The following is a 10,570-nucleotide window of genomic DNA, read 5'->3' on the forward strand; positions in this document are numbered from 1 at the left end:
GTTTTGCCGGTGGTTCGCTTATCAGCGCGAAATAAAACGTCTATCGTCCTATACTTAGGTGTAAATCTCGGTCGCACGATCTCTGCTAGTGTGCACGACAAGAGTTGATAGTTGTTATCTTCTGGGATTGGTTCCAGCTCAGATACTTAGCGGCCATAAATATACTACTCAATGCATCACTTCTACAGTATAATGAACCGGAAGTAGATACACCGCACCTAGTTATTTCGCAAACTTCAAACAATCACGTTTGTCGATGGTGCTTTTGATAAATCCACATTTTGCCTATATTTCAGAATTCCTTCTAATCTCTGAGATGTGCTCAGGTTGGACTCATTGTTTGTCCACTGCGGACGTTATGTGAGATGATAATTGCCAAAATGCTTATCAACCGCGAAGATATTTAGTCTTGTGTTGTGTTACGCTGCCTGCATAGTTATAAAGATAATGATGACTGTTATTGTCGTTTGTCCAATCTAACGGCAGGTTGACAGTGAGCAGTGCGGAATGGGCCTCATATCGGACTTTCATTGAGAGCAATATGCACTGCATTTGACGAGCACTGTTGTTCTATACGGAGAAGGTCACTTATATGTATCAGTATCCAACTGGGTTTATACGTTTGCGTTTACACAGTGCGGTTTAAAATATCAAAGAAGCAATTGAAATTCAATGCACATATTTCTTTGAGCATTGCAAATCTAAACGATTGAATGCAATTAAAATTGCATGGCCTCAGAAGCCGGGGCGTGGGGGAATGGTTGCATTTTAATGTGCGCAGTGTACAGGAATTTACGATTGGCTCCGGTGGATGAGTGTTTCAGCTTAAATTTATGGGTTTCTCTATTGACTTTTTATTGTAGTTGTTTCATCACAGCTATATATGTCTTTTAACACAATCTGAAACCTTCTATGCTTTCTGGACTTGTTTTTCAACTCACGTGTCTGTTTAATATAATTGATATTACTACATTGAAAATAGTTCCTAAAATTTTGGAAAATAAACTAGAGTTTGGACATTTTTCAGTCTTTCTAGTCTAGGTACAATATAAACATGGAAGTCAGAACTGCTGAAACATTTCGCGATTCCCCTAAAATTGATTTTCATCTTATTTTATTATTGAGCAGTTCCATTTATAATGAAGAATCAATCAGACTCGACCTTCTCCGATATGCATGAAACTTTACATAATTGTTTGTTATGGGTTCACATTTGAGCTAAAATTTGACCATTGATTTTTTTTTCAAAATGAAATAACGTCTGAAGCAAAACTACAGTCTGGTCGAATACTCAAAATGCCTGTACCATTTTTGCATTAGTATAATTGTATTGCCTGTACAATCATACTATACCCAGGGAAGTCGAGAAATTTTCCAACCCGAAAAATTCCTAGACCGGAATCGAACCCAGCCACCATTGCTTTATAGCTACGCTTTTATCGACTGAGCTATGGGAGGCCCCTAGTTGGAACTTACCACTAATGAACATTGCAAATATGTTCTGGAAGAGATTCAAGAGAGTTCTGATGAGAATGTCTTCACATTGAATTCTGAGGTTAGTTCCAAAACAACTCTGGAGCATATTTCAAGGAAATTCGAAAGATAATTTCAATTGAATTCTCAAAAGGATTCCAATCGAATTCAGAAAAGCATACCAACGATATTGAATGTTTAGGATACAAGCCCAAAGAAATACTGAAAAGAGTTTTAAGGGAATTGCAAGGATAACTCCAAGAGAATTTCGAGAAGAATGTAGATAATTTTGAGCAGAATTCGAAGAAATTTCTGAGCAAATGGCATGATAAATTTAAGGAGAATTTCAACGAATTTTAAAATAAATTTAGGAAGGAATCTTTAGTAATTTAAAGAATCATTTTTAAATTCGAAATAATCTTACGCTGAGTTCCAATTTTTGTTTTATGCACGGATTTCGTGATTTTCGCGGATTTGTCGCGGATTTGAACTTTCAGTCGCGAAAATCGCGAAGACATTAAATGATGTCGCGAATATCGCGAAACGACTGATGTGCTATCACAAAAATTGTGGAATTCCTTTTATCCTTTGCGTCCCGGATTATTTTGCTGCCATCAATTTTGTTGTTCATTTGACCCTAGTTTTATATATTTTTACCGATTCAAACAAAACACCCTGCAAATAATCGAGAAGTTATCACAGTTCCACAAGTCACACCGGATTTACACGGAAATTCATTTGGGTCTGTCCAATGTGAGACATTTTCATGATTTATTTTTATTTCCAATATGAACATTGCATTTTTCGTTGTCAATTCATAAACGAATCGTATATATGCGACTAATTGCCATGTATACCGGATATTCTAGATTTTCCAAATCGTCTTGGAGTTCAGTTGATTGGTTCTACTAGATCAACCAAGACTGCAATAATGTCTGTAGTATCGAAATATGTCCAAACAGATTTATAGTGTCTATGTGGATCATATAATAGGTTCTAAGTTCTTCAAATCGCCATGCAGTTCAGATGATATGTTGCTATGTATATCATTCTAAAAATTTGACCCAAGAGTGTTAAAGTGACTATAATAATAATAAAAAAAAAAAATTCTAAAGATCACATTATTTGCAACAAAATTAAGGAATGACACCGATAGTGACCTTGCATCAGAACCCTAGTCTTAACCACTTCAAACTAGGGAACAACGAATAGAAGGTTAGGAATCACATAAATGAAGAACGTTCAATTAAAATTAACTCTTAAGCAAATAACAGTTTATGGTGGTCCTGAAAAGGGCCGTTTTGTCGTTAAGGTTGGTGTTCAACACGCATGAGGCTGGCGAGCTGTATGTTGTTTGGAACGAGGGTGACACGCTTGGCATAGATGGCCCACAGCGGCTCATGAAGAGCAACTGAATCCGTTCAGCAGCGGTGCGGTTTCTTCCTCCTTCTTCGGTGAATTGAATGCGGGCAGCTTTTCGTTTTGTATTGGAGAACAATGTTCAACGCCACGCGCCGAAAGAACTGCTGCTGCTGCTAATGATGACGACTGACCGGACACCACCACACACGGTGATTGAATAAGCACCGTTCGGCAAGACCGGATGGAATTCGCTTTTTGCAGGCAATCGCTGATAATTTTGATAACCATTGCAATAATGACCTATTGAAAGTTGATTGATAAAGTATTCATTTTAGCAGATTCGTAGAAATAATGCCAATCGATTGGCTTGTTGAGAATCAAAACCTATCCGCTATTGAAAGAGTTATAAATGGTCAAAACCTGACCACTTTTCGTAACGCGGTCGATTTGGTTTTTTTTTTAAATTGTACCCCCAAAATTGAGAAAACTAGAGCCAAATTAACAACAAAATTCAACAAAATTTGCATTTCAAAGGAAAATTGAATTAATGTCTTAAAATAATGTTTCAGAAAATCTAGGCCGGTTTTATGCAAAAGAATCTCATAATGGAAGGGTGTTTTATTATGTTCACTACTTACTCTGAATTTATACTACCAAGATCAGTCGGTAAAGGCGCAGCTACGAAGCGAGTCCATGCTGAAAGCGGCTGGATTGAATTCCCGTCCGGTCTATTAATTTTTCGGGTTGGACTATTTCTCAACTTCCTTGGGCATAGGATGGTACACTGGTACAGGTATAGAAAGTTCTCAATTAAAATGTGGAAGTGCTTCAAAGAACACTAAGTTGAGAGCAGGCAAAAATGTAATATGCTATAAGCAATAAGCTTGAGATGCCATTTAGTAGTGCAAATGGTATTTTTAAGCAATGAAAACAGTCGCGGATTAGTATTTGAAGTCGCGGATTTCTTTTGGAAAATTGCGGATTTCGCGGAATAAATTTAGAACATCTTGTAACCGCCCTACAGTTTGGCCCTTGTTATTCTAAGCGCCAGATTAATGCTCTGAATTTTGAAAAGATTTTAGAATAAATTCTTGGGATAACACCAAAGTATTTCATATATTAGTTGTTAGATGAGCTCCAGGTGAATTAAGGGGGGAAATACAAGTAACACGTCAACAACTCGACGATTTTCGAAATTTTTTGTGAGCAAATGAAACAACGCAAACGTTTGGGTTTTTTTGCATTAAATTGCTTAAATCTTCCTCTACATCTGAGACCTCTGTGGCTCCTTGTAGTCACATCGTAAGGAGGTCGCCTCCTGTTCGGATTGGTAATTGGCGGGCGTTCTAGAGACCTGAAAAATGGACAAAACTTACTTTTATCAATTGGACCTTATTCAGAAAAAATTTTTGTTCTATGTGAACCTCTAAAACCCAAAAAAAAAACGACGATACCGGGGCCATAGATCACTCCTTCCTCGTGCTCGTAGCATTTAAAAAAAAATTTAAAGTAAAACATAAAAAATCGATAAAAAAAATTTACTTGTATTTCTTCCCTTAAAGAGAGTTCAGAATTGAATTATTTGGTTGTTCTGAGGATAATTGACAATTTTTGAATTTCTGTTTCAAATGAATATTCCAAATAAGTTCTGATGTTCGATGTGGACGACAAATTTAAGAAGAAGAAAATGTCGAAGTTCGCCTCCAAATATCTCATTTGGCAGGCCATCTGCTCTTGCGGACTGAGGAGTGAGCCTTTCGTGACAAAGGGCACAGTAAATGGCGAGATCTACAAATCTGAGTGCCTCGAGAAGCGCCTTTTGCCGTTCTTGCAGCAGCACGACGAAGCTCCGCTATTTTGGCCAGATTTGGCATCATGCCACTATTCTAAAAGTGTCCTGGAGTGGTATGAGGCCAATTCTGTCCATTTTGTTCCAAAGGACATGAATCCAAACTGTCCGGAGCTGCGCCCGGTGGAGTAGTACTGGGCAATAATGAAGCGGGAACTTCGGAAGAGCAAGAAGACAGTCAAAGACGAGAAGGACATGTTAAGAAAATGGAAAAAAAACTGAGAAACTGGTACCGGATGACACTGTAAAGACTTTGATGGAGGGCATCAAGCGAAAATGCGTTCAATTTTACACTCAAGGCTCCATCGATTAACTTTTCTTTTGATTTTTGAAGTAAATATATGTATAAAACTACCCTAAAATTTTGGTTTGATTCTAAACATTATAAGAAAATTGGCATGACATTTTCGGTGTCGCAATAATTTCGTGTTCGCCCTTTACGTGTAATGCAGTCTTAGGATTCATTCATAACAAATTTTGTTCAAACTACCGTGCGGCTCCATCACCAATAGATGTTTAAAATTTAACATTTAATGTTCTGTTAATTCTGGGTTTCGAAAGTCGATATCCTGAATCTATGTGATCGTCCCTGAGCACACATATCGTTTGTATGTTGTGTACCTCTCGAGGACAAGTAGAACATACACGCACGCGGTGTAAATCTTTACCTTCTGCCTGTTTATTTCCTCATTTAATGAGTAGTGCGAATGGTCCGTATATTGGTCGGTATGTACCTACTAACATGCCACATACATACCATTTTTGTTTGTACCATACAGAGGGGCAGAACGAGATAAAATATCGTGCATGTAGTAAAGTTGCCGTCATAGTCGACAGAGACGGAGGATGAGTGATAAGGAGTTTTCGATAACACTATCAGCAGCAGCAGCAGCTAGGGGGTGGGGGTGGCGGAGATGCGACGGACGGCTCCTTCAACTATATGGCCCAGCTATATCTATTGGTGCCTGTACGTTGCAATGCGGTATCTCCCTACGTGCACAGGTTGTGCCATTCCCCAGGCGGGGGTAGGTCGGAAAGGCTGGACCAGAAGGTGGATGGGTAATTGGGAGTTTTCGCTCACTCCGACCAACAACGAAACACGAAACGAAATGACATTATAAATAGAACCGGCGAGGATATCCAGGTTTTATACTAGTTTTACACACTTGTGTGATAAGCGATCGTCCGGTTCGACTGCCGGGTCTCCTCAGTATACTGGCCTACTATTGTGGTGGCATTTTTGGGCGGTTCTTCTTTTCGGATCCGTTCGTTCGTTCGTTCGTGACGAAAGTGCATTAGTTCGAATACGTAGTTACGGTGCGGTACCGATAGGGGGGGTGAAAGGTAATTCATCAATCCGATAATTTAGTGCTGATTTTTTTTCTCGTTCTGCTATTTTGATCGATTTGTGTGGAAGTCGACTCACATGTCCTTTGGTAGTGGTGATGGAAGTGAAGCAGTTATTACTGTCCGAAATGTCTATTGGCTATTGGCCTTTGTGGTGGTGGTGTGTTATTGGTAGTCGATTTGTTTCGATCGAGAAGTGTGTGGTTTTTCTTTTTCGGCGGGCGTTTGAATTTATTGGCTGACTGTTTTTAACTACCAGTGTACATGTTACCAGTGTCTGAACGTCATGTGTGTGATGGGCGGTTGCCAGGTGGGTGGCTGGCTGGCTGGCTGGTCATAGGTGGGTGGGAGTGAACCACACTGTGTACACATGGGGGAACGAAAATTCGGAAAATGTTTTGCAGGTGGATGTATTTTAAGATCAAAGAAAGACCAGGCACACAGCGGGAGAGAGATACTGGCAGACTTGTGTGTTGTTCTGATCTGGTCCCGGAGAAGAAACGGAGCATCGTCGTCGTCGGCGGCAGCATATTAGCATACATATAGGGCGAAGAAGAAACCACCCACTCTGTACTACTATCGAATATCCCGCTGGATGGGTGCTGCTGGGAGGAAGAAGACAACGTTGAAGTGTTTTTCGGATAATGAAATTTGCTTGAATTGAATATTTGAGCAGCCAGAAAGCTGATGCCCGTAGTTCTGTTGTGTGCATGTATTTTTTAGTTTTATCGATGTCTTTCTTTGAGATGCTTAGGAGTTTTCGCCCACTCGAACGATATGAAGTGGATGACTGTGGGAGATATGTTTCTCCTTTCAGCTTGTACAATGACGGCAGCTGCGTAAAAATTCCTAGAAAAGCTTGTTAGCCTGAATGAAGACAAATTCCAGGGATAGTTTTGTTTTATGCCATCCTCTAGGTCTTTCAGTTGAAGGTCTTCGTTAGACATGTGTGTGTGTATGATATTATTCACCCGGGCCAATATGAACAATTTTGCAATTTAATTTAGTCTTATCTGAAACAAAGATTTCTCCAATTTTAAGTAAGGTTTTGGATTATTCTTTGGGACTAATTTTATCTACTGTAGTCAAAATAATTGCCACCCAGGAAAACCGGAAAAAAGTTGGGATTTTATTTGCACCAGGTTAATGTGAGAAAAAAGTTGGGAATTCCAATTATCCACCAGGAAAATAATCTTGTTTCAATTATTTTACCCGTTTCTGAATTTCACATTAGTGATATTGGTGCCTGTTTCAAAGCTAAAAAATATTCAAAACTAATCATTTCGTTCAAACAAAACTTCTACGCAACTAAAAATGTGCTGCAGGTTGAACAGAATTTACCTCAAGTAAGGGCTTAGCGTGTATTTATCGTTCGTTTCTTGTTTTTTTTTCGAATAAATTGGATTGACGATAGAGACGTCAGTGTTGATCACAGAATCGAGTGAAAATTTAAAGGTGCTAAGTCGCTTTCAAATATATTTTTACAGGTACCTTGGAGTAATCCTTGATAGTAGACTTAATTGGAACATGCATCTAGAGCAGGCAATAAACAAAGCTACTAATGCTCTATGGATATGCAAAAGAACATTCGGTAAACCGAAACCGAAAATGATCTATTGGATTTACTCGGCAATTATGAAACCCAGGGTTACTTATGGTGCATTGGTCTGGTGGCCAAAAACAAAAGAGTGTTGCTCAGAAAAAGTTAGAAAAACTCCAAAGGTTAGCAACTCTCTCAATAACAGGTGCAATGAGAAGTACACCACCAAAGGTATTGAATGCTTTGCTTTATATGATACCAGTGCATCAATGTGTACACTTAGAAACCGAAAAGTGTGCTCTAAGGATTACAAGATCAGTGAAACTCTTTGAAGGAGGCCTTTTAGAATCAACTCTCTAGTAAGGAACAATGAAGACTGAATGGAGAAAAGATACCATTTCAATCGACTTTTTGAAGTAGTTTACTCTGGGCGTAATTCATGGCAATTTGGTGGCCCGATTCTTCGTCCAGGATCGATTCTGAAAGTCAACTTATATTGGGTTCCTGGTCATTGCGGGATTCACGGAAATAAAAGAGCTGATGCACTAGTAAGACTCGGATCTTCTCATGAGTTCATCGGGCCAGAGCCATTTTCTGGCTTATCGGCTGCATCTCTTAGAATGAAGCTAAAAGCGTGGGAGTCTTCAAAAGTGGAGGAAAACTGAAAGAACACTTCCATTGCTAGGCAGTCGAAGCGATTCATTAATCCAAACATTTCTGTGACCCACAAAATCCTGGAACTTTCTAAGAAAGATCTTAGCATATGTACAATATGTGGTATAGAAAAGGAAGACTCGGAACATTTGCTATGCCACTGCCCAGCTATTTTCAATAAAAGGCGTAAGTTCTTCGACAAAGAGCTGATAGAACCCTTTGATATTTGGAAAACAACTCCCAGTACGGCAGTGCACTTTTTTCGAAGTGTAATGCCTTGCTGGGATGATGCTATTAGTCAAAAAATTGCGATCACTCCGAATAATAGTGATACGGCATCTTGATATAGCTAAAAAATGGGGAATATATCACAATAAATCAGAAAAATGGTCGCAGTGATGAAAAACCCCGACAGGGATTAAAAAAAAAGTATATTTACATGTACCTAGAAATACCAAATCACTCCCACCTTTAAACATAATTGTAATTCTGTTATTGATAAAGAGTTAATTACTATGTTTCAGTAGATAACATAAATCCAAATGGGTTGATTCGGAGCCAAAAACACCTCACACACTGATTTTAGATCTTATTGTTCAGTCTGTGTTCGGTGAGAACGTTTTTTATATTCTTTCAGTTTCTCGCCTGTTTCGTTCAACTGTTACCGTCGGTTCCGAGTCTATTAGCAGTTACCGTATGCGTGATAATGTTTGCACCATTGAGCAATGTTAAAATTAAAAAAAAAAACTTTTTCGAGTTTTTTTTTATTTATTCTAAGGTTGGAGGCGAACCAGCCTCAGGCTGAAAGCCTCCTTAATAAAGATAAATCAATCAATCAATTTATTCAAAGGGGGGATGTTTCTCAGAGTCGATCGAGTTTCCACTTGCTGCAATTACGGCCTTCACACGCTTCCGGAATGCACGGCAGGTTCTAATAATGTAGTCTGGACCATTTATCTCCAGGTAGTACGGGTCAATGTTTGTCTGAGGCTTGCTGGACTCGGGTGGCGTTTAGAACAGGCCTTGGCCTTCATGACGCGCCATATTGAGTTATCCAGCAGATTAAGATCGGGGCTGGATGGCGGCCACATATCCTTCGCCCAGAACGGAAGATGTTCCTGCAACCACTTCTGAGTGCGGTTCGAGGTGTAGCACGGAGCCCCATCTTGTTGAAATACAACATTTGGCTTCGGATCGTACTGTTCTTTCATCCACGGAAGAACATACTTACTTAAAATCCCGATGTAGATCTCCGTGTTGACCTTGTCGCCTTCTGAAATGAACACCGGGTCCATTTTTTTTGCCATCGGAAGCCACCAATCCAAACACCATAACGCTAGCAGGATGCTAGGTCAGATACACGTTCTTGTGCTCGTCGGCCACATCTTTTACCGGAAGAGAACGAATATACCGGTCGGTTCTGGAATTTGATACGGGATCGACGGTAAACATGCTCTCGTCGGTGAACAGGATTACCGGATTTTTTCGCTTAAGGAAGTTCAAGATTTTCTTGCATCGTTCCCGGATGCGGTTGGTAATCATGTGAGTTTTTTCCGTGCCCTCGACTTCGCCCGCAATCTTCTTTTACCCGTGCCGTAAAGTCACTGATCCCGTGTTCCTTTGCCATTTTCCTTATTGAACGTACTGGATTCACCCTAATCTTCCTTTTGATAGCAGCGATAACCCTCGGAACCCGAGCTGACCTCGGACGACCTGTGGCCACCTTCGCGGATAGTTGTCCTTTCTTTCCTCGGTCTAAAACCCTTTTGACGGTCCACCGAGACACTCCCACGGCGATTGAAATGTCTTTTGCGACATTTGCGCGTGGGACAAATCACGAATACGTTGCCACTTCGTCATGGTGCAACTGTCAAACTAAGTAAATCATTTTCTTTTATACACAGCCTACTACTACGGTATGAGCTACAAGTTACGTGCATGCAAAGAAAACCAAGGCATTGTATGCACAGGTGAAAAGGGAACCTTATTAGTACGATGGTGTAAACATTATCTCGCATACGGTATTCTCAATAGTTTTCGTGAGATTGCCTTAGAAAAATTACCCTTTAGAAATTTACGCTTAGAATATTCCTATGAATTGCACTCGGACTTCATCGTGAAAATTGATGCAGATTTATCATAAAATTTTGGCTCAGCATTCCCAAAATTCAATTTTAAATTTTTCTCAGAATTCATTTGAATTTCTTCGAACAGTTCCGTTGAGATTCTTCTAAAAAATGGTTAAAAATTCTTTTTGTAGCAAATCTGTTATGGATTTAAACTTTCTTTTTTAATCTAATTTTGCAACTTAGATTGTCCGAGCTGACAACAGATTTAAAGACATT

The 10,570-nt window shown here is 39.5% G+C and overlaps 1 protein-coding gene across 18 annotated transcripts in view; it reads left to right on the plus strand.

Moving 5' to 3' along the window:
* PMCA (plasma membrane calcium-transporting ATPase 3) overlaps nt 1–10,570 on the plus strand; it is a 134,838-nt gene that overhangs the window by 82,423 nt on the left and 41,845 nt on the right. The window contains exon 1 of one of the 18 annotated variants that reach the window (XM_065226931.1): nt 5,845–6,028. The exons of the other annotated variants lie outside the window; for them this stretch is intronic. The gene's annotated coding sequence lies outside the window, so the exon portion shown is untranslated. Of the gene's footprint in view, nt 1–5,844; nt 6,029–10,570 lie in introns of those variants that run through there. 18 annotated transcript variants of the gene reach the window in all.

The sequence above is a fragment of the Ochlerotatus camptorhynchus genome, unplaced genomic scaffold (genome assembly GCF_037179485.1).
Source record: "Ochlerotatus camptorhynchus isolate MF236.1 unplaced genomic scaffold, CSIRO-AGI_Acam_v1.1 ptg000265l, whole genome shotgun sequence".
NCBI classification, from domain to species: domain Eukaryota; kingdom Metazoa; phylum Arthropoda; class Insecta; order Diptera; family Culicidae; genus Ochlerotatus; species Ochlerotatus camptorhynchus.